At 37.0% G+C, this 25,579-nt stretch overlaps 1 long non-coding RNA gene across 1 annotated transcript in view; it reads right to left on the bottom strand.

Annotated features, from left to right (window-relative positions):
• LOC140622440 (uncharacterized) overlaps positions 1–19,964 on the bottom strand; it is a 513,789-nt gene extending 493,825 nt beyond the window's left edge. Inside the window, exons 1-2 of the long non-coding RNA XR_012022200.1 lie at positions 19,730–19,964; positions 4,613–4,757 (exon numbers count right to left, since the gene is read on the bottom strand). This is a non-coding gene — a long non-coding RNA (uncharacterized lncRNA). The remainder of the gene's footprint in view (positions 1–4,612; positions 4,758–19,729) is intronic.
• Positions 19,965–25,579: the final 5,615 nt, after the last annotated feature.

Here is a 25,579-nt window from a genome sequence, read left to right as displayed (position 1 = left end):
CACAATCTCACCATCTTAATTCTAGACAATGCCAAGTGTAATAAGTGTGTTTTCAAGTTTCCAGATCAGTATGATTTTAAATTTTGTCCCATTTTTATCATAAAAATGATAACTTTGACAAATTTGGTATCTCAGTTAAAGTTCAGAAACTTATGATCAATATTCTAATTTAAGACCATGAATTTTGCTGAGTGAAGTAAGTCAGTCGGAGAAGGACAAACATTATATGTTCTCATTCATTTGGGGAATATAAATAATAGTGAAAGGGAATATAAGGGAAGGGAGAAGAAATGTGTGGGAAATATCAGAAAGGGAGACAGAACGTAAAGACTGCTAACTCTGGGAAACGAACTTGGGGGGGGGGGTAGAAGGGGAGGAGAGTGGGGGGTGGGAGTGAATGGGTGACGGGCACTGGGGGTTATTCTGTATGTTAGTAAATTGAACACCAATAAAAAATAAATTAAAAAAAACCATGAATTTTATTAATTTTATTTATACTATATGACCTTTAAAGTTATACTGTCCTACATTTGAGAAGAACCTCAAATCATTTTCTCTCCTAAACAAAGAGACCTTCCCAACATGCTTAAGAACTAAAACTTTTGCTGAAACCCCTGAACCTCTAGGAAGCTTAGAAACCTCATAAGACAGCCTTTCCCTTTTCAGCCACTTGTTCTACTTGGCAGACCAGTCATCATCAATTACCAATTTCCTATGATAGTTCTCTCTTGCCAATCTCCTTTGAGAGATTGTAAAAGTAATGAAATACTCTTTAATTGTAAAAGTAATGAAAACCTTATTGTTTAAAAAAAAATATTTAAAGAATGCAGGTAACGACACACAGATCCCTTTGATCACACAACTTAACGGTCTTTAAAATCTCATTCTTCATCTAACTTGAGACCTAAGTGCATATATCCTAATGTCTTTCTTGCTAACAAACAGTATCACTTTTCTCCCTAGAGTTTCCTAAGGACTTTTAAACTAAATCTAAAGACTTTGAAAGAAGCTCTAGCAAAGTTAACATCTATCATCTATCCATCCATTTAGTAATTTATTTTTAGAAAGTTATTTATTCAGTGACTATTTTGTTTGGGACCCTGTGAAGTATCCTAAAGATATCACACACATTCCCTGTCTTAAGAGCTTACTACTTGGTATAAGAGGCGGGTACAGAATGCTAACTTATGTGTCCCATGCAATTATCTCAGTCAAATTCAGATTTGCCACATCTGCATGTGGACAAGTCTTCCTCATTTATGTTGTTCCTAATTTATTTTGCTGGAAATATCCAAGTATAAATTTTGCTAGAAACATCCACAAGCTGAGAATGAAGCACCCCAGGGAACATCATACCATGAATCTTTAGAGCCAGAGCCAAAAAACACCACATTTCTTATTTCATATGGCATGGAAGGTTAGGGTTTTTTTGGCAGGTGGGGTAGGGGGGAGGGTCCTGCTGCAACTAAAATGCTTCCTTTCGAAAATACATCAATTATTGAATCTTAGAAATGGAAGGAACCCTGGAGATTATCTGGTCCATTTGCCCATTGCAAAAATTGCTTCTCCAACATAAGTAGTGTATTTTTGTATCTCCAGGGATAAGAAATCTACAAACTTATGAGGAAATCGTTTCCATTATTAAACGAATCTTAGTTTCTAAATTGAATGGAAATATGTTTCCATATAACTTCTATTCACTTTTCCCATTTCTAATATTTGAATCCATACACACCAAATCTGCCTCCCTTCTACTAATATTCTTCAGACTCTTAAATATGTCAGGGAAACAAAACTAGATGAATGTGTTCATGTTTTGACATAGTCAGAGTTTATTGAGCAAATATTACTGGAACTTGGGTTAAAAGATGTATGAATGGCAAACAAGTCTTGAAAGTTAATGACAGAGGTATCTCCCCTGGAGCTATTTATTTATGGTTCAAAAGGTAATAGACCCAGGGATCAGCAGCTTTTCTTCTTCCCAAAGATGATTTATATTGTTTATGTTACAGAGCAAAGCACTGTCTCATTCCTCCTCCCTCCCTTCCTCGGTCTCTGTCTCTCTCTCTCTATCCTCCCAGAGGTGAAGAATAACAGCTGTGCCATCAACCCCTAAATAAGCTCCGAGATTCATAATTCTGGAGTTCCTGTCCTCCACTGTATGTGCAGATGACATCTTTCCTCATTATGTCAGCCCATGGGGGTTTGGGAGGTAGGGAACTGATTAAAATGTGAGTAATTAAGAGTCTGTCTCTGAGCCAGAAACCTCTCATTTCCTGTCAGAATAAAATAAATAAATACAGATATAACAATTTAGCAAAAAATAGCTATTATTAAGGTTTCTCTTCTTCAGGCTGAACATCTTGAGATTCCTTAAGCCTCAAGCCAATTATCAATCTCCTCAGCACATTGATAGCTATTCTCCATTAGCATGCCAATGTCATCCATAAAACAGGTCCCTAAAATAAAATAATAACTAAAAGATATAGTAAATAATAAATACTATACTAAATATACTACTAAAATACTAAATATTTACTATAAAACATAAACATAAAACATAAAACATAACATAACATAACATAAAACATAAACATAAAACAGGTCCCTAAAATAAAATAATAACTAAAAGATATAGTAAATAATAAATACTATACTAAATATACTACTAAAATACTAAATATTTACTATAGTAAATAATAAATAAATAATAACTTAAAAGATAAGAACTTACTTAAGATAAGAAATTATGTATCAGTCTTTCTAATCCAACTTTATATGTTTTTATTAGTATATGCTAATGAGTCTTACTCTATGTCTTTGTGTTGATGAGGCATAACGTTAGTCTTTCTTAGGCTACATTAACTTGAAAACCTATCCCCAGCTTCCTGCAGTTCTGACTGTATATGTCTCCGATTATATTCCTTGGCAGTCTTGGAATCCTGCCTATAGACTACTAGAAGAGGCCCATAGCATTTTGAGTCACAGCAGTGTCTCAGGAGAGTGAAAGTAGGTCCTAACATCTGCTTTCAAGTAGTCTTCAAATATGATTACATGAAATAAACTGAATTATGAATTCAACTTTTAAGTAAAGTTATATATTTGTGCAAAGTGAACTCTTTACACTAAAGTGAATGTTAAGGTGGGAAGAGAGGTTGCTTAAGAACACTCGTCCTTATTTAACATAAGGACAATAAAGCCAAAGTAAAAGTTTGCCTAAAACCTCATAGTATGTGATAGGATGGCTTTAAACACGGATTCTTGGGCAGCCCTGGTGGCTCAGCGGTTTAGCACCCACTTCATCCCAGGGTGTGATCCTGGGGACCTGGGATTGAGTCCCATGTTCGGCTCCCTGCATGGAGCCTGCTTTTCCCTCTGCCTGTGTCTCTGCCTCTCTTTCTGTGTGTGTGTGTGTGTGTGTGTGTCATGAATAAATAAATAAAATCTTTAAAAATATATAAAAAAATTTATAAAATAAACATGGATTCTTGAAGACTCAGAATTTGGACTGAGCACAGTATCAAAATGTTTGGCCAAATATTGCATGTAATAATCATTCTTGATAAACTTTTATTCATTTAATGTGATTATCTTTTTATGTCTCCTAGAAACACCGGAGGACATTTCGTGATCTGACACATCAGGTGCTATCTCTAACACATTTACAGCTCTGAAAGAGAGACAATTTACTCAATAGTCCTGTATTGTCTGCAGTAAAGAGAAACTTGAATAAGTAAAAAGCCATTTTTTTAAAATAGATCTCTTATTAGAAAAATGTACCCATTTGTGACATGATCTTTTGCCTACATGACCAGCATGACCCCCATATTTTCTTTCAAAAGATCTCCACTATATACTATAAACAACCTAGCCAATAAACTTTCCAGGTTAGGATTAAGCATCTTCTACAAAGCAGCTACAATCCTAGAACTCATGTTTTTAATCATTGTCCAAGTCAATTTGAAATTTCAAAGTAATTAATTCTCCTCCTTTAACAATAATTATCAGCAAGGATTAATTTATGTAATTACTACAAAATAAAACACAGAGGATCACTTTTTCTTTTTCTTTTTTTTTTTTCAAAGATACAGACACTCAAAGCAATGCATCTTTAGTCCTCATCCCCAAATTCCTCACACTCTATAGCCTGGCTTTATTCTAAACAAAGGGAACAATTTTATTACTGTAACTGATAATCTTCCTCTTAGCTTTGCCCATATTCATTATTTTGAGTCTGGTGTTCTTTTTTCGAAGTTTGCATCCGGGGTTGAGCAGCTTTCCTAAGGAGAAATTTTGTGTCTGAACAGTGGGCCCCTGTCTTTAATGCCAGAGTTGACAGGGTACAAGAGTACTCAAAGGGGGTTTACCTAGCAAACGTGCGTATTGAAATTGGCAACAGTCCATACTTCAAATGCCAGCAACTCCCAGGGTGCCTTGGTCTGTCAGCTAATTTCAGCTACAAAATGATTCCTATGGTGGCTTTCTTCCATTAATTATGCTTAAGAAGCAGCTAATTGTAGGCATGGTGTTAAAAATAACTTTTTCCAAATGTTTTCAGGTTGTATTAAGGCCCCTTTGCACTTCATTGTCATTGAAAAATGGTGATACTCACGCCTTTGAGGTGCTCAGCAGTGGGTCATGTCTCTTGTCTCCCGTGGCAGCTGATCCATGCGCTCAAGTGACAAGACTGTGCGGCAAGCCCAGCCTTTCTAAGAACCATCCTGCTTGATGTCTTTCTATTTTTTCAAGATGAGGCTCTATAGAGGGAAAATATTGGGTGAGACGATTATCATTATTATTATCATTATCACCATTATCAATCTCTGAAAATCAGGCCATATGTGTGTTTCCTGAGATCACTCTCGCTCCCCGAAAACAAGCCAACAAAAATAAACAAGACAAACAAAAATAAAACAGTGGCTTAGCATTCACATCAGCACTTTTAATATAGCCCAAATTAGTTTAGCTATAGCTCAAAAAACACTTCATTGTTTCAGGTTGTTAACCACAATGTCTTATAAAATGAAGCATGTTTACTGTCATTTTGCAAAAGTCATTTCTTCCTTTATGAATTTGGCAACGAAGAATTTCAAAGATACCAACGTGGGATTGTTATCGTGCACCAGCCAAAGCTGTCAGGCCTCATTACCTCCAAGACAAAAATTACAGACTAATGCATTAAATGCTTGAATAGAAACACACCGCGCACCACCTCCGTTCTGCGGTAATGGGATGACACCAGCAGCCCACAAGCTGAACTACAGCCCTCTCCCCTCCCCCCTCCGCATCGCAGTGCACAGAAGTGCAGAGATGATAAACATCCCAGTCAAAATCCAATTGCTGGATTTATTGCCAGCAGGCCCCAGCAGCGCTGCTGTTCCTGTGAATGCAGTGCATTCATTTTTAACAAACCCCATTTCAAGGGGTCTGTCATGAAGAAAACACACTTCTTATCTGGCTATTAGCATAGCAGCTCCCAGCCCCAACTTCTCTCTTAAAAAGGGAACTAGAAGTCAATTTGAGGGGTTTGTTCTGATTCTATAGAACAAATCGATTTCAGTGATTGCATAATGATGTCATCCCGACTGAAGTGGATTGATTTTTTTTTAATATTTTTAATTTTCCAGTCACTTCTTCAAAATGCACTTTTGTTTCTCTACAAGGTTCATACTTTCAGACTTTACAGATAAGTCCTTGAACACATTTTGCATCCCTAAAACAGACTGGTGAGGTCATAGTTTAAAATCCATCACGCTGACCATGACTGTGAACTTTCCCTCTTCCACCTTGTTCATCTATCGGATGCACCTGGCCAACAAAGAACTCCAAGTGAACTCCTCCTGCCTGAATGTGAGCTGTGAAGTCTAGCCTTAGCTTCCTAAATCGTTAATGTTTATGGTGGACACCTGCAAGATGGGGGCTGGCAAAAAAGAAAGTGATGGAGCTTAAATTACAACAGATAAATATGTTGATCTGCCCATGGTACATAGAGAATCTGAGCCTCATCCTAAGCTGGAAGGAGTCATTCTCTCGTCTTGACCAGGCACATGTATAAGCATACCTCTCATATTTCTAATGTGGAAATTTCCAAAACTGTCAAACCGTGGAAAACTTGCAGGAAAGACCACTCGGGAGTAAGGTAAAATAGGAAGACACGTGGTTGGGAGTGAGACTGACCTAGATGGGAAGCGTGGCTTTAGTACTTACCAGCTGGTGACCCTGGGCAAGTTCCCTGACCTCAGTTTTCCTTTCTGTAAAATGAAGGGCAATAATGCCTACTTCATAGGGTTGTTGGGATGAGTAAGAACTATAATGTATGAAATTCACTTAAAATAGAGGGCACACTATGGGGTACCGGGGCAGTTCAGTCATTTAAGCACCTGACTCTTGATTTCAGCTCAGGCCTTGATCTCAGGGACGTGAGCTCAAGCCCTACAATGGACTCCACCATGGAGCCTACTTTTAAAAGGGGGGCTGGGTGACAATGGAAAAAAAATCAATGGTGGTTAAAGGTTATTACCTTGATTTTGAATAATTATTTTAATTCATTTATTAGGTATTTTCATTTGCCAAAATGTTATGAGCTTTATGGTTATGTCATAAAAATCCAGGCTATTATACTTTCTGAGCAATGTTTTCTAGGCAATTACCTCTCTCTCTCTCTTACCCCCCATTTTTTACAATGTTGATCAACAACATTTAATGTCTACTCAGCTGTGAACAGCTTTCAAGTATTAACTCTGAAGCTTTGGGTGAGTATGTGACATTGAATGCACATGGACATGTGGACATAGCTTCACTCTTAAGTCCACACCCCACATTCTACTCTCCCCCACCCCATAGCTCAAAAATCAATCAGACTGCAAATACTCTATTGTGCATTCATGTTTTAGTTCAATATTTTGCTTCTGCTCTCATAGTATAGTACACATTAGTGGCTTCAGAACATAAGTTAACCTAACACTTATTTTCTTAATTGAGTAACTATGATGACCAATGTAGCATATATGAGGTGCTGAAACAGGTCACCAGAACATAGCATCTTCCCTCCAGGCCAGTGCATTCATTTCAGGAGGAAATAAAATGACACCCAAATGGCTAAAATAGAAGGTGAAATGGCACAAGTGCCATGTGAGAAAAATAAAATCCCGAGGAAATTTCACATACTAAAGGGACCAGAAATGGCTTCTATGAGGTCACATGTAGCATAAGCTTTTGTGTACTCTTAGGCTTTCTTTAAGTTGAAAAATAATGGGGTGGGTTAGGGGAAGAACAGGTGCAAAAGAAAGGACAACAATTCAAGAAGAGGAATATTTATTTAGGAGGAATAATAAATGTAGTTCCTATTGTAGAGGATTCTCAAATGCTTTGGTAAACTTTGGCCCTAAAATTGTAAGCAATGGTTAAATACTAAACATGTTTGAATGAGGAAATTATGGGATTTTTTAAATTGCTTTAAAAAGATGAACCTAGTAGCAATGTGAAGGTAATATGATAATAAGGAGCAAAGAGATCTTGGGACATCAGTGGCATCCTATTTCGGGAAATTATTAACAAAGGCCCAAACCATAAGCCCCTGGGTGAGCCAACATAGTTCACCTGGTACAGTACCTATTACAAAACTTTGTTCAATTAGGTACTTATCAATTCTGAAGGGGATAGATGCATTCATGTTAAATAGCCAGGCCATCCCCTTTTTATGAACAGCAACTCCTCATCACATTCTCTTTTCCACATAGCCATGGAAAAGCCTAAGATGGCTTTACCGTAAAACACGGTATACATGTTCTTCACCTAGTTAATTTTTATAAAGATACTCTTTGGGTAAGGTAAAATAATAATTGGAAATAAATCAGAGAAATGAAGGAAATAAAGGTAATAAGTGGATAAATACCAGGGGGAAATGATTTTGCAAAGAGGGAGAACTTGCCTGTCGCCTCTGTAGTGTTAGGAAGAAGGCACTCCACCTTCCTGCATTACAGAGTTAACCATGATCAAAGAGCAGGCCCGTAACTAACTCCATTTCCAGAGTCCTGTTTCAGAGATGCCATTATAGGCCATAGGTGGCCGTGAAATAGCTCCTTTTCTTCATTCCTGGGAAAATAACTAAAATTTTCTCCTTTTATAAAGCATTTTTTTCTTCAATGGACTCAACGTGTTCTTTTAATAATTCTTTCTTTTTTAACGATTTTATTTGAGAGTGACAGAGAGAAAGAGAGAGTGAGTGAGTGAGAGAGAGCATGAGCAGGGGAGGGAGAGGGAGAAGCAGATTCCTCTGCTGAGCAAGGGAGCCCAACACAACATGGGGCTCGATGGCGGGATGCTGGAGGACCTGAGCTGAAAGGAGAGGCTTAACTCACTGAGCCACCCAGGCACCCCTTAACAATTCTTTTAAACAGCCCTCTGAAGGAAAATATTGTGCAAGAATTATCATTCTATCTTTACATATGAGGAAAACAGAGGCAGGGAGATTGAGTGTTTTGTCTGAGGCCACATAGAAAGTCCATCTTAGAGCCAGGAACAGTCATCTTCACTGTGTCTCCAGAGCTTTGGCACAATACTATTTCATGGTGAAGTACGTTCCTTGTGAGCCATGTAAGTGACAGCAAACATTACAACGATGCTCACATTCTAGGTGCTGATAAATATACACCAATGTAATGAATGCCACAAGTGAGAACTAAGCTTTCTGAGAGGAAGGATATTAGTTTTACGCCCTCTCTCCCTCTTCTTCACATATATAACTGCTTTATAAACTTCTAGTGTAGTCTATACTTAGCCTTTAAGTTTTTATTTACTTTCTCTAGTTTCTCACCAAAGGTGAAGTCTAAACAGTATACGATTTTTCCCAATGGGATAGCATGCTTCTCGGAAACACATAATCCATTTTTTTCTTATTTTATGGCTCTCACAATGAAAAACAATACAAAAGTGTTGTAAGTTCCAGGTATGCTATTGAATGCATTCAGTTCTTATATCAGAGATGATCTAGGCTGTAAATAACAGAAAACCCAACCACCAAGGACTTAAACGATAATTATAGTTTATTTAGTAAGAAGTGTGGAGGTTAGATGAGCTCCGAAGTGATTCAGCAATATAATGCTGTCATCAAATGCTCAGGCTCCCATACTGTTGTGTTTTCAATAATGACTCTTTTTGTTACCTCACAGTGGTAAGAAGCCTGCTGTAGGTCATGCATCAAATCCTTGTTCAAGAAGGGAAGAAAGAAGTGGGAAGTGGCAGTACCAAGAAGCAACCTTTAGGTGCTTCTCTTTTATTAGGAAACAAGAATCTTTACCAGAAGCTTTCTAGAATCTTGTTTGTATCTCAGTGACTAGAACTGGATTATGAGGCCATCTTAGCTTAAAGTCAAGCCATCTTAGCTTTACAAGCAAGAGAAAGAAAAGGAGAATAGGGTGAGAACCCAGCATCAACCACAGCTCTCATGTCAATCAGTGGAGATTCATAAAACATGGTACATGTTCTTCACCTAAGTAATTTTTATAAAGATACTCTTTGGGTAAGGTAAAATAATAATTGGAAATAAATCAGAGAAATGAAGGAAATAAAGGTAATAAATGGATAAATGCCAGAGGGAAATGATTTTGCAAAGAGGGAGAACTTTGATATGACTGGATAAACTAAAAGATATTCTTTATAAGAAAAATCCCTATATGCTTTTGAAATATGCTGTGACAATCATGCAGAGAAATTCAGCTTATCTGGGCTCACATTTGGAGTTCTTAACTTTTTACTCCTCCTTTATTGATAATATCACAGCCAGGATTATTTTACAAAGATAGTTTCACATGGCACGATTTATACCCTTTGAGGAAAACAATTCTTAACTTTCTAATCATCCCGAAAAACACTGGAAACAGTGCTCAAGTACACCTCAGAGATTCTTGATGGGTCTGCACAACTAGGGCCGCCTATAGACCTTGGGCGTCAGAAATTTTCCTCTGGCTGGCCCTAGCTAGAGAAATGACCAAACCACCAGGATTCAACAAAACTCCAATTGGCAAACATGCAAGGCAGAGCAAGAAAGCCTTTTATTTTATTTATTTATTTTTTTTAAGAAAGCCTTTTAAATGGCACCTCAAACCTGAGAACGTTAACTTCCAATTGCTACTGCCACTGTTGTATGCATTTTAAATAAAGGTATTTTCATTTTCAGCTATACCCTGAGGCACATCAATCCAGAGTGGCACCAAGTTATAAATTTAATAAATAAAAGAATGTTGTCCATTGTGATATCTTAATGCCAGGCATGGGAAAGGCCTTTTCTCCTCAGATTCCTGAGCTCCAGTAAATACTAAGCGTTCTCATTGGTAAAGAGAGAAGTTGGGCTGAACTGCTGGTTCTCTACACAGCTGGTGTTTACTCCCCTGAAGATAACAGGATCAGCAACAGCATGGTAAAAAACGTCTATGGAGCAATTAGAATGTGTCAACCCCTGTGCTAAAGGCATGATGCGCCTCTTCATTTACTCCTGACAATTACTCAGTGAGGCAGACAATGTTATCCCATTTTACAGATACAGAAACTGAGGGTAAGTGATATCAAGTAACTTATCTAGGATAATACATCTTAAGTCATTTGTCAGAGGGCTACCATGAGGACCAGTTATAAAATCCAATGATTTCTTTTTTAAGATTTTATTTATTTATTCATGAGAGATACACAGAGAGAGAGAGAGAGGGAGGGAGACACAGGCAGAGGGAGAAGCAGGCTCCATTCAGGGAGTCCAATGTGGGACTCGATCCCGGGTCTCCAGGATCATGCCCTGGACTGAAGGTGGCGTGGCGCTAAACCGCTGAGCCACCGGGGCTGCTCCAGTAACTTCTTCTAAAGCCACTGCAATTCATAGCAATGCTTGGTAAGAAATCCTTCTCTTTATATTCTGGCATTCTGGGACCACTAGAAACCTCTCAACCCAGTAGATAAAAGCATTTCTAATGTAAGAGTATATTTCAGACAGTATAGTGCCATAGTGCAGATTCTTAATAGACGGTAATTAAATTGAAATGCACTGTTTAGCCGCTTGTGTACCTTTCTTTTCCAAGAAGCATTGCCTTATTAAAATAAAAGTGAATACAACAGAATGGAGCAACAAAGCGTTTCAAGTTATTGCCACCAGAAGCCTTTATATACCATCAGCCATGAGGCATATTCTCTAATAATGCAGGCCCAGTAGTTACAGGCAACCAAGTGGAGTCAAACAGTTCAGAGCTTAATTGCCTTCTAAGTTTTTACAACACCAAGAAAAGGCTTGACCCTACCAAGCAAGCTGGCAGGAAAATATGTCTTCTTAAAGCCTTCTGACCTTGAAGCACTCATCTCAAAAAACTTCTTCCACCCATAGGCAGATACGTTTATCCATCATCTTGTGTGTGAAAGAAAATGAGTCTACAGAGACAAGTTTCACTAAAAGAATTATAGATTAAAAAAAAAAAAAAAACAAAACACTTGGGTGCATTTGCAGCCCATTTCTCATTTCCAAAGGAATCTCATGGGTAATGCCACAGTGAGAATATTTCCAGAGCTGAACTCCCTAACTATCTACACATCTAAGGGATAGCTGGCTTCGGAGGATTATCTGCATACCAAACAGCAATTAACACTCATTTACAAAATAGCATAGTTTCAGCAAATATGGACTCGGTTTTACCTAAATAATACTAAGTTATTAAGGTACCTATTCATTATTTTTTATAGGATTTGGTCTCTCTTGTCCTTCACCTTTAAAAAATCCTTTTAATGCTATGCCCCTCATTACCACCTCCCAAACACACACACACACACACACACACACACACACACACACACACACAGATGTCTATTGTGGTTAAAAGAGCAATATTTTGGAAGCTCTAGTTGCGAGATTGCTTAGGATATGATCTCTTGCCCGACACCATTTACCTGATTTTACTGTTTCCTCTTGTGTAAAAGACATAACAGGGCAGCCCGGGTGGCTCAGCAGTTTACTGCCTGCCTTCCGCCCAGGGTGTAATCCTGGAGTTCAGGGATCAAGTCCTGCATCGGGCTCTCTGCATGGAGCCTGCTTCTCCTTCTGCCTGTGTCTCTGTCTCTGTCTCTCTCTTTCTCTCTCTCTCTCTACTCTCATGAATAAATAAATAAATCTTAAAAAAAAAGGACAGTAAAATCTGCATTTAATTGTCATTATGTGCAGTAGATATATTCTACAAACTTGTCACAAACACTGAATGAGCAAATACTTAACAATTACTCTTAGGGAAAATGCAGGGTTGGGTTCCTGCAAGTCTCTGGTCACATTTCCATCAGCCAATGAATATTTACCTTTGTTATGTATGTCTCTGTTTTAAGGAATCTTTTATAATATATATTGATTATTCATTAGCATTGAACTTATGGTCAACAGGACTGTAACTCATCTTGAAAGAAGTTTCGTAACACACATATTTTTTTCCTCTCTGTAAGGTACATCACAACCTTCTCACAGTTAGGAGCATTAGACAACACTTGAGCCTTGTGCTTGGGACCATATTAAAGGGCAAAATCACCAACAAAACATACAACACTGAAAGTAGGGACCCAAAACCCACTGGACTACAAAAGGGACATGTTTCAGTATATGAGAGCTGAAACAAGAAAGCAGGACAAAGCCTTGTTCACATACCATGCTTCAGCTGGGAACATCAGCATTGGGCAACTCAAATTTCCACTCGCTTTTGTGTGTCTGGCTTGAAGGTGCTGAGAGTATTGATTTCGGGAATGCAAATAAATTCTAGCAAATAGGTAAACACGCAAATACAGAATTGGCCAATAGCAAGGATATCCTTGGGAATATTAAAAGTTAAATTCTGTTTCTCTTAGATATAATTCTTTAGATTAAATAGAAGTCCTGGAACTTATTTGTCCTTAACATACCCAGGGAGTGTAGACCTCCTGCTCCAACTTTTGCATGACCTTAGGTGTCAGAAGATGAAGAGAAGGCAGTGCTCCAACAAAGATTCATGAAGGTGCCAATTTGCAAGAGCCCAAGGAGCCAAAGCAAGAAGGCAAAAGCTGTTTCTGAATTGTTCACGTCACACTGCTTCTAAATGACTTCCACTCATTCATTTGTTTAGCTAACAATTTAATATCACAGGAATTTGGCCAGGCAGCAGGGACACAAAGAAGGCAAGATGGCCACTCTTTTCCAGGGCTGTTCTAAGCTTTTCGGGGAATGTACACAGGCCAGACTTCTAGCTCTATCTGCTTACGTAGGAAATGGCAACACAAGCTTGTGTTTGCTTCCGTGTGTATCTTGTCAGACTAGACTGTACTCCTGGACAGATCACATTGGGAAAATGGGGTGAAGATTAAAGCAAAGTAACAACTACCCCCCATTCCCTAAGGGTTAGTAAAAGGCTATAATGCATGTGAGAGCAAGATGGAAATTGTCAAGAATATATTCAGGTTAACCCACTATTATTATTGATGATGGGAACAAAGCTTTACTTTCAGCATAAGTCACCAGCCTCGTAAGGTGGTTGTTTGTTTTCCCTGAATGAATGACTATTTTGAAGAAGCACCACAGATTGATTTTTAGAAGGCGAATGTTTTTTAAGACATGCTGAAAGCTACTGGTATGTGCTTCTCCCCTGTGGTTTAAGGATTTTCAGACCATCAATATAACTATGTAACAAAGCATTTATCATGCCTCTGCTAACAGAATGTAAGTTGAAATTCAATGCTGGTACAAATAATTTATATTCCTGGAATTGAATTTTTAACATATAAAATTAAGAAACAGCAACACAAGTTCATTTATAGATGATCTGTGTCTGAACCTACTGCATTGAAAGTTATTCCCATCTTCTCGAACTCCCTTTGTCAATGATGGTAGCGTCATCAATCATTCCAGTCAGTATGTGACAGAAAAGAGTTTTAAATCATATCTTAAAGTCAGTTTTTCATCATCCTTTTCTTAACCCTAACTATCCAATTCTCAGGAGTTGGATATTGTGCATATTTTTATCCTCATTTTTACTGTGCTCTACTATTTAATAGGCAGCAATGAACATCCTAGAAACTATCATAAATTCCATCTTTTCTGTTTGATTATATAAAAAATGTGAGTTGGTAAGAGAAGAGGTAATTGTACCATTTCTTCTTTGTTAATAGAGTGCCAGAGTATTTATAAAGGGTGTTGGCACATCAAGGCAATGGCATTTCCTACTTTTATAAATATTACAATTCTGAGTAGAAGAATTTGACCATAGTAAGATATGCATAATCATGTGACTATCACTTATCTTGGTATTACCATTAGCACAATTGTTTATCTACACATATCTTATTGATTTACTCATACTTCACTAGTAATCATTGTTTAAGTAATCTAATTTACTCATGCTTCAACTGTCCACCCAAACTAGCTAAATTAGATTCGCATGGAAAGAATAGTACCCAAACCCCCTCTTTTTAAAATTGTTCTTTAAATATCTTTTGCACATTCCAGTGAGCTGTTGCTATTATTTAGGGTGTTATTCCTCATTACTTCTGAGGAGGCCACAAGAGAAAGAACCCACTGAAGGAAATATGATTCAGAAATAGAACACGACCCAGTCAATAAGAGTCTGGGTACAGTTCTGCACAACAAAAAAATTATCAATTTTTCCCAATTTGCAGAAAACTAATGGCAGATGCGAGAGTGGCAAATTATTACCTAGAATGTGGTTATGGGACAAAAATGATGTTGAAAAATTTTAAATAATAAATATCATCATCTAAGCAGTCTTTGATGAATATCAAATGGTGGCATAAATCTGAAATGAGCTTTTGCCTTAACAGTTGTATATTAAAATATTTTTAGAGTCTTTCTACAACCCCTAAGGTGTTTCTGTGTTTTTGCTTTTTTAAATTAACTTCAGGCATTTTTCTACATGCATAACTATAGAAAGATACTCGCACAAGACAAGGTTGATGGGTTTTCTATGGGATGTCTATACTGAAATATAAGGTAATGTAGCCTCCTGTGGATTTTGAGACCTGGGAAATGGTCAGTTGTCAGATGAACCTGCCTAATCCTAAAGCATGCTCCCAAAGAGCCAAGACCAGTCATCCGTTCAGTGTTTAGATGCTTATTGAGGGTCTACTACTTGCTAGGTTCTGTTCTGAAATAATGCTGGTAATGGGAATCAATTTGATCATATTGCCTAATTTGAATGAAAATTCAAGTAGGATTTCATCCTGTGCCCAGTGATTAATACTGTCACATATTACTCTGTCTTTTAATTAAAGAATGGAAAGCAGAGTCACACTGAGTGCTATGTGTTGGGTAACATACCAAAAGCTTTTGTTTTGTTTTGCTTTGTTTTATAAGTGACCTCATTTAATCCTCTTTTAACCCTGAAAGAAGTTCATCTAACTGTTACACATGAAAAAACTGAGTCTCAAAATGCCTGAACACATTACTCCAGTGACACGCAATCTGGAAATGGCAGAAGTAAAAACAAAATCCAGTTAATCTGAGATATTCCATACCACTCTTCTTTAGTCTTCAGAGTTATAAAGACTTTTCTATCTTCAGGAATCTAACTGTACTAAAGCAGACACCCTTAAGGAGATCATACCCCGTGTTCCTATCAGGGAATAGATGCCTTCCTTTCCAGTCAGTGCTTCAGGAAAAATCTACTGTCACCTGTACACTAGAATAAAAGCCAAGAATGGCATTATAGCTGGAGAAGAGATCAAGAGCCTAGAGAAAAGCAAAGAGGGAAAACAAATTTAAAGTTCTATTTCAAGTCTTACCAAGGGCCAGCCTAGTCTATGTAATTCTTCTTCTTTGATATTTTGTTACAGTGGATTTACCAGAAACAGATACATTCTTAAGCTACATAAACCTACAAAATCCCTAGGAGAAAAATGGGGTTTCCCCCTTTTGGGATTCTGATATATACAACTCCCAAAGTCCCTGGGAAATAATAGGTGATCTTAGTTCTTACATTTTTGTGTTTCTTTTGTTTCATTGATTGCAAATGGCTTTGAGTATAGACTCCCCAATGTGTTTTCCAAGTGTTTTTCTTCTGCATAAAACATGAAATTGTCAAGTGTGGAGGACTACACAGTTCACTGCAGCCACCAGAAGTCATTGATTCCCGAATTTATTTTTTTCCGGATTTCAAATCTATTTTTCATGCTGCTTGTCATATAGGGTTGACATGTGTCACAGGATGCTGCTACATACTGAAGTGATGCATAACCATCAGGCAAAATTTTCGAAGAATAATGCATTTTAAATGCCTCTCTATTGGATCTGATACTCAGACAATTGCCAAAAATCAACATCTAGGGAGTAATATAATATATAATAAAGATATTTCTCAACTGACTTCTAAAAGCTAATAAACAAAAATCAAAGAGAGAGACAGTCTTCAGCTTCATTATTTGCTGACTTTAAATGCATAGAATTAACAATGTTTATTAAAATGTCATTGAAAGGTTAGTCGATGATAACTTTCCATGTCTCTTCTTGATACTTAGAGTCTTGGATTTCAGGATTCTCATTTAATTGTGGCACTGATTTTCTCTGAGTTATCTGCAGATCCCTTCGTTTACTAAGGATCAACTTTTCTCATCTTTTAAATCCTGCCTCTTCTCTGGAAATTATTATGAGTCAAAGGAAATGAGGACTATAAGAGGAAAGTCATTTTTATTCTATAACATGACATTTATCCAAGGATTCCTATAATAAGGTGAATATATATATTCTACATTTATAGATAAAGCAGTATCACTGTGTTAGGTCAATAGAATAACATTGATGACAAGGTAAGTGGTGGGCCTTGCCATGGTCCGTGCAGGAAATTTAGATAGATTACAGATCAAGAGAATGAAGTCACCATCTCTGCTTCACTGTGAAATATATAAAGCAAAAATATTTATCAAGCCACACTGCCTTCTATATCCTAACACATACAGATGCATATACATACCGTTATCTGGACTCATGTCCCATAGAGAAGCAGAGTCAAAATGCTGGCACAATCTTCTCAATGATCAAGTTTCTTTGTGCAGAGTGCGCACAGTGAAGTAAGGTTGAAGTGAGTTAAATATGAATATGGTGGGAAAATACAGTATACCTGCTAACGACTTATTAGATACTATTTTTCCATATTAGTAGTATTCCTACTTGACACTTTGAGTTTTTCAGAAAGAAAGCAAGGTAATTCATCCATTCCACATGGCTTACGTGGCTGTGTATTTGGTACCCGCTTATCTCTTCTGTCTCAACTCTTGTCACTTGTTCTCATTATTTTCACTGCACAATTACTCATATATTAGGTTGAACTACATGGAATTGCCAGTATTGAACCTTTTAGACTATAAAAACATAACTTTAGTTTACTAGTTTCACCATGTTACATCTCTCTGGACTCCAGCCTTTATTCAGTTAGCTCTTCTTCACTTGCTTCTCCATACCCAGCCCCTTCCTACCTTGGCTTGGCTAATTCTGACTCATCTTTTAGGCATCTATTCCTCTTTCTGTAGAAAGTTTTTCATTGGAAAACAAGGAGGGGTTCCATGCTCTTCCTAATCAGAAAATACAAAGGATCTAACCTTTGCTGTTCTCACATACAGCTATCTACAGAATCCATTCTTTGAAACATAGCTCCATTGAATTGCTTTATCTGATTTATTATTCTGTTTTTGACAATTTATACCACACTAGAAATACTTGCATAGGTTGGGAATTTATTCATTTTTCATGGTAATTAAAACTTATTTTGATGACGCTCACCTTCCTCAGCCAAATAAGCAATCACAAATACCTGCAGCACATGTGTTATTCTCTAAATTGCATGAATTCCCCAACCTCCATACTTTTTGCTCACCAGCTTTTTATACAGACAATAATCTCTATTATAGTCACAGAGAAAGCTATGTTTTCACCTGATTAGTCATCAGTACAATTTCAGGTGCTGCCAGTCCCTAATCTGATTCGTACCGATATAGACTGATTATCTGTTCTGACACTAGGATGCTTCAGGGAAAGAGCTCTACAAGATGCTATTATACACCCAAATATTACTCCTACTGTAGCCTGAGCTTGAATCCTGCAAAATGGATAAAACTTCCCAAACTCAACAAAAATCTATTGCTCACTTTTAAGAGGATGTTTCTAATACATTCCCAGTAGATTGACAATAGCATAGACCCGAGTTTTTATTTTTATTTCCAGGAAAAGGGATCACTATAGGATTACAGCAATCACTGAGGTAGAAGAAAAAGACAATCTAAAGGTTCTTCCAGTAAAAAAAAAAAAAAAAAATAGGTAAACCTCTTGACACAACCTTTAATTATTATCAAACTAGAGCTACACTATAAAGCATAGATACAAGGAAATACTGAAATTTGGACAACAAAACCATTTGGACCACCAACATCAGTGATCATGTCAGGGTTACTTAAGGAAATTTCTGAAGAACATTTATGGATGAAAAAACTTCTAAACTTAATACAGTTATAAACAAAGCTAAAAAATATAAATAAACAAAGCACCCAGAAAAGAGTAAAATAAAGTCTTATAAACACTATCTTTTCCTGAAATATGCTCATAGACATATCAAAAGGATAAAGAAATGAACTCTAGGACTATATGTTTTACATGAAAATCAACCTGATTAAACAATCTACTGAGTGAAATGTGTTTATTTCATTTAATGACTATGTAGCAATATTTATCAAGTACCCGCTGCTCTACTGAGCACTAAGAAAACAAAATCAATTAACAGAAATTGACACTCAGAAGCTTTCAGTATAATACAGAATAAGAATAAACAAACAAAAAGGAAAATGTATCTAACAAGCACCATGATTCATAACTCTATGTATGGAAACACATGGCAAGAGATCACAAGGATATATGCCTGTAGGACCTTAGCAGAACTCACAAATTCATAGGACAGTCTTAACAATATCTCTCACCACACTGATTTGGTTCCAGCAACCAACATATTCTGCCAACAGGCAAATAGTTAAGAGAACGATTTCAGCTACATTTGGCCAGGTCAGAGAGTTCAGGTATTTTCTGGTTGTTCTTGTCGCTGCTTAATGGCTTTTGATTAATTAGCCACAGAGACATACTATGGTGGACAACTATTACTTAGATTTATGCTCATAATAATTTTCTATGCCTCTTGTTTCTGAAATGTCATAGCAGTTTTCAATCTGTCCAACCCCAACAACTCCCCCACACACACTCAAAGAGTTTAAAATTAAAAGGCCTTTCATGTGGTGACAAATAACAACAATAATGATCAAATCACCTCACTATCCAGAAGATATCATTAAAAAGGATTATTGTACTATAACATAACAAAGAAAACAGCAGGCAGAGAAAAATGAATAGAGAACTTTAGGTATATATTTTAATCAAAGTCAGGACTGATTGATTTTTTTTTTTTTTCTTTGTCAGGTGGCCTTTGAACTTGTTGAGCTGAATCTATCAATAGGGTCAATTTCATTGCACCTTTTAACCAGATACAGATAGTTTTTCAATTTAAAATGAGCACCTACCTTTAACACCAAGAGCCATCAATAATGTAGAATGTGATTTTGCCCAAAGGGTGAAAAAAAGAAATTCTAAATCTTATATACTTTGAAAACCTACTTATGTCATCTACTGAGCATTTTTAGGGCTGGTTATGTGTGTACACCTTATTTTTTTCTAAAAAATAAAAATACATAAGATCATTACCTAGAGAAGAAGCAAAGCACTTGCCAACAGTACCAAAATAAAATAACGTTTCACGTGCCCGATGATCCTGATTGAAGTACTAAATTGCTACACTTTGAAAATTTAACATATGGACTTCCTCTTCCGCCAAATGGAGTCACAGGAAACAGTTTTACTTTCCTGACTCAAACTATTTAAAATCTAGAATCTTTGAAAAAATGGTTTTTAAACATTGTCCATTAGGCAGTGCAGAACTATGATTCCTGAGAGAAAGAAACAAAGCCCTATAATTGCCCAATTTACGTCCTTGAAAAAGTTTCCAAACTGTAGCAGCTGGTGGGGGACCAGAGAGAGCCTGCCTATCTCACTGAATGAGGAGACAGAGCTGGAGTCCAAGGAGGACAAAGAGTCTCCAAAGGGCAGAGAATTGGAAAGGAGAGAGCTGCACAGAGAGAAAAGTTCCAAGATCTGTCAGGCTCCCAAATCTAGTCTTAGACTGATTAATTCATGCTTGTGAGGGAACTATGTGAGGCCCAGATAAGGATCCCTAGAATAGATTAGGGATAACAATCCTCAGAGTTTACACAGGACTGGAAATAATTTGTGCTGCCACCAGCTAGAGTGACAAAATGTCTTGTAGTTCACAAGATATTATTAGGTACAGTAACCACAATGAGCTACAGAATGCTTCATTAGTGGAGAAAATCCAGATTAGACCTAACAGAGATGTGTACCCCACTCAAAATAACAGACCCAAAAGGATGAAAACTTAAGTGGGCCTCTGAACAAAGCTCATGAATATTTATCAGGATACAAAAATAGCCAGCATCCAACAAAGTAAAATTTAATTTTGATATCCAAGGGTATCCAATCAAAAATTAATAGCATGCAAAGAAGCAGGAAAATAAAACCTATAACAAGTAGAAAAATAAATTCATAGAAACAGACCCAGAAATCACATGGATGATAGAATCTGCAGACAAGAACATTCAACTGGTTATGAAACAGTTATTGAAACTATATTACATATATCTCTAGATGGTAGATGAAGATTGAGTATGTTAAGTGGAGACACACACTCAAGTCAAACTTCCAGGAATAAAAACTACAGTTTCTGAAAGGAAAAACACATAGGATTAACAGCAGATTAAACCTTGAAGAAGATTATTTAACCTTAAGATATAGGAATAGACACTATTGAAAATGAAATATAAATAGAAAAAAAGTGCAGGAGAAAAGGGAATATTATATCCTGAGCAGTGAGACAACTTCAGGCAGCCTACTATCATGCATTTATAATCTACAAAGGAGAAGAGAGAGAAAAGTGGGAGAAAAAATATTTAAGAAATAATAGACAATTTTTTTTCCTAGTTTTATATAAACTGTAAACTCACTGCTCCAAAAACCTCAACAAACCTCTAATACTTGAAACATCAAGAAAACCACCCAAGCTTAACATAATCAAATGGCTTAAAAAAGTGACAGAAAAACTTAAAAGCACACTTTTTGTACAAAGGAAGAATAACTGTGTTTCTCATTTGAAAGAATGCAATCCAAAATAAGTGAAGTAATATCTATAAAGTAGTGAAAAAAAAATATATCACCCCAGACTTCTATACCTAGCCTTATTATTTTTCAAAAATGAAAAAAAAATGAAAGAAAAATTATTACTTTTTCAATCATCACAATGTTGGAAGAATTAATCACCAGCAGATCTGCACCTCAATTAATGTTAAAGGAAGTCCTTCCGAGTGAAAGAAAATGATACCAAATTGAAATATCGATTTATGCAAAGAAATGAAGAACACAAGAAGGAGGATAAACTCTCACTATGTAAAAGGATGCTAAAAATTGAGACCCAATATGATAGATACTAAAGACTAGACAGATTGCCATGTGCAAAATTTAGAATAGAGAAGGTCAAGAACTACCTTGGTGACTTCTACTCCCTCAGCCAGGTAAGACATGAAGTGGTCAGAGGCTTAGGAGGGAGGATTTGTTGCCAACTTCTTTTCGGAGTGTTGCCAACTAGGTTCCCACCATCTTCTTTGGTAGGGGATGTGGAGTACTTTCCCTTTATCCCAAGCTTGAGGAAAGGGATGCATCCAGAAACACTGGGAGAACTTATAGTTGGAGTCATGGAAGGATTGTCCCTATGTTACATCTGAGAAAATTTAAGTCACTTAATGCTGCAGAATAGAAATGAATGTATAGTTTTTGCTAACTCCCAAGTTTCTAAGAGCAAGGGGTATGAGGATACTTCCCACTGACTACAGGAGAGAGGGCCAGTATGACATGATCTTAGGTGCTCTCATATAGAACAACCTAGAGGATGTTCAGATGACAGTAGCCAGTACGTGGATGTGGAAGTGAACACCAGATTCCAGAAAAAGGTATGGTAAGCAACTATCTGGAAGAAAGAAGCATCTGCCCAGGTCAGGAGAATTGCAGAAAAGTGATCCTCAGTGCAGCAGTGAGAATTCATGTAAGTGCCCCAAATGTCATCCTTAACCATCTGTTAAACTAAAAGAAATGCAAAGTCACTCAGCCAAGAATCACCTTAAATTTTTTGCCTCTCTCATCAACCTTTTTCATGTTATAATTTATCAGGGTACAAAACAATAGCTATCACAGGTGGGGCAGGAGTTCTTTAGATGGGAGAAAGCAAAAATCAACCACAATCCCTCATGGAAGGCAAAAAGCCACCAGTTACAGTTCACAACACAGGCAGGGGAAGAAGATGTACTTTTGAAGAAAGATTATGTTGAATTTTCCAAAATCAACAAATACTTGTTTAAAACGAAAAGAGCTATGTTTATTAAGAAGAAAAATCATGTTTATGTCATTTTTTAAAGATTATCTTGAAATCTGTTGAGTTTTGAAAGAAAACATGCACATTATTCTATTTGTAGGTATGCAGACAATTTGCGAAGGTACACACCAGGAAATGGTAAGTAATTATTACTTCTAGAAGACCAAACGTTGAGGATAGGAGAGAGCTTTCCTTTTGTATCTTTTATACTATTGAATCTTTTTGTTTCCTCACCAGGTACCTCATGGCAGCACTGGCAATGGCTACCCAATACCTACACCCCTTCCTACCAAAGAACCCTGATTTTGTTCAGGACAGCAATGTACCTAGCCCCAAGAGATGGATCTCAAATAATCTACACTAGGTCCCCTGTGAAATGAGCTGTATTTCACTTCTGAAACAGAAAGTCACCGGTAAATACATTGTATGGCATTGACTTTTCACTTTGTCTTCTCATTCTGCCATGAATGCAGACTGATGCCTGGAGCTGGAGCAAACATCCTACACCACTGAGACACGGAAAAATAAATCACAGACTCTGATCTTGACCTTGGGGAACTAGTAAATCAAAGTTACAACCTCCCAATCTCTTGTTATCTAGGAGTGTAGGTATGTTCTTACCAGTGTTAGCAGCATCACTTGATAGCTTCTTAGAAATGCAGAAGCTCGGGCCTCACCCTAGACCTAATGAATCTGAAACAGCCTGTTGAGGAGCTCCCCAGGTGAGTCACAGATACGTCAGAGAGTGAGAATCACTGCTCTGCAAAAATATAACTTCCTACTGAAGTCGTGGTCAGGTATGATGTTAATTGGAGCTGAAATTATTTAAATCATATGGGTGTGTATTGCATTCTCAATTGAAAAAAAAGAACTATTTGAAAATATAAATTATAGTATAATAAAAAATATTTACATAAGCTTTTAAAAATGTTTAGGAGTTATTTATTTCTCTTTAGCATAGGTACAAAAGAGAAAAACAAAAAAACAAAACAAACAAACAAAAAACCTACCACAGTAAATGAGGTTTCTATTCCTTTCAGAATGAAAAAAAAAATTCAAATTCCAAATGCTAAGGACGCCTGGGTGGCTCAGCGGTTGAATGTCTGCCTCTGGCTCAGGGTGTGATCCCCGAGTTCTGGGATCAGGTCCCACACCGGGCTCCCTGCAGACAGCCTGTGTCTCCCTCTGCCTAGGTCTCTACCTCTCTATCTGTGTCTCTCATGAACAAATAAAATCTTTAAAACAGAAAGCTATGGCTTAACATTAAAAAGGCTTATCTAATTTTGCGATGATATAGATTTAGGTATATAGATACAGTCAACTTTTAAAAATTTTGTTAAATTGTTCTTGTTTACCCTAGATTTGAATTTCATCAAATGTAAGCTCTGCAATATTTTTATCAAAGTCAACTCTCTGTGTAATTTTTTTTTTCTGATGTTTCAACCCCAGATGGCGACTTAAAGCACAGGCTGAAATCACCTGCACTTGGTAAAAACTCCCACCACCAGCATTTCTTACGTCTGCTGGCTGCTCAATTGAACTTTTTAAGTGTCCTGGCTCTACTGTAAGAAAATTTGGGGTTCAAATCCCAGGACTGATTCCATTGCAACAGGACTATCAATGGTACAGCTTTCCTTCCTTCTACATTTATTTAACCCAAAGATTTGAAGTCTCAGTCACCAAAACTTTTGCACTAACAAAAATTTCACAGGATAACTAAGAGAAGCAGAAAGAGATGACTGAATCAATCAGTTGTATTCCCATATTCTCAACATATTCACAGAATAGAAAATGAATCTATTTGATAACCCAAAAAGCTATACAGTGTATTCTATAACTATATTTTTAAATGTGCATGCAAGGTGGAAGTGGAACAAGACTCAGGGAAATAACTTATGCATGTAATCTGCATCAAATAGGTAACAGCATCACTGCCATTGAGATTTCATAACCACGTTTTACATAAAGAAGAAAGGAAAAGGATATTAAAGTGACTACGCCTTGGTTTCACACTGATGCTGAAAATATCAGAATGATTAGAACTTCATAAAAATCCCATCAAACAGATTGTGTGTTGAAAAAGTGTGTTCTTTTTTATTTTTATTTATGACTACCTTCAATACCTACTTCCAGTGGCTATTTATCACCAGGTAAAGTCTGAAGGATATTGTTCATCTGACAGCACTCTATTTCTCTCCACTTTCCATACATATGTATCTCTGTCTCCTACTTGCCTCTGAGCCCCATCCCCAGGATTATGCGTGGCTCCTCGTAAGTACTCCATCTTTGTTCTCTATTTAGTTCTGTGTTAGCCTCACTTTGCTTCCAGTATTCATAAAAGTACAGGTGTTCTGATGTGCTTATGCTGTTCCATTTTATTCATTGGATGCCCTAGAATTTTCTTGCTTGCCTCTGAGAGACGGTTTTTAGAGATGGAAATCAGAACTGAATTGGTGGAGTTTCCTTCCACAGGGATGGGGGTGAATGGTGAAAATATGAGAACTTAAAAATACATATATATGAGAACTTGGATTCCTTTCTGACAATTATTTCATAGATTTTGGGTAAGTCTCCTAACCTCTCTGGGTTTCATGTTCTCTGTAAAGTGAGGGGTTTGCTCTAGATTCAGTGATCTTCAGAGTCCCATCATCTTCCACCTTTTAAGCCCTCTGCTTGTCCAATCTTCCAACACCAGACACAAGACTCAACACCCTCATTGCCAGGCACAGAACTAAGAAATTAAGTTTAGATGGAGCCACTCAGAGTTCATGGCTCATAACACTCAAAATCCAACTGCAAAGGCCTTTGTATCATGATTGTGTTTTAAACTACAGGTAAAAGGTAGAAGCCCAAGTACAACTTTAAATGAGTAGACACCAAACTGTCCTACCTTTAAGCTATGCTCCGATTCAGAAACAGGTTTCTCCTCCAAGATTAATTACTGCTGTCTGACACTATTACCCATTGAAATGTTCTATAAGACCACAATACCAAGAGTTTCAAAAAGTGTCACACACCAGCAGTTCCTATTACTGGAAACACGAATATGACAACTGAAT

Source organism: Canis lupus, chromosome 31 (genome assembly GCF_048164855.1).
Source record: "Canis lupus baileyi chromosome 31, mCanLup2.hap1, whole genome shotgun sequence".
In the NCBI taxonomy this organism is placed as follows: domain Eukaryota; kingdom Metazoa; phylum Chordata; class Mammalia; order Carnivora; family Canidae; genus Canis; species Canis lupus.
The sequence above is the reverse complement of the archived record's forward strand: the minus strand, read 5'-3'. Positions and strand labels throughout refer to the sequence as shown.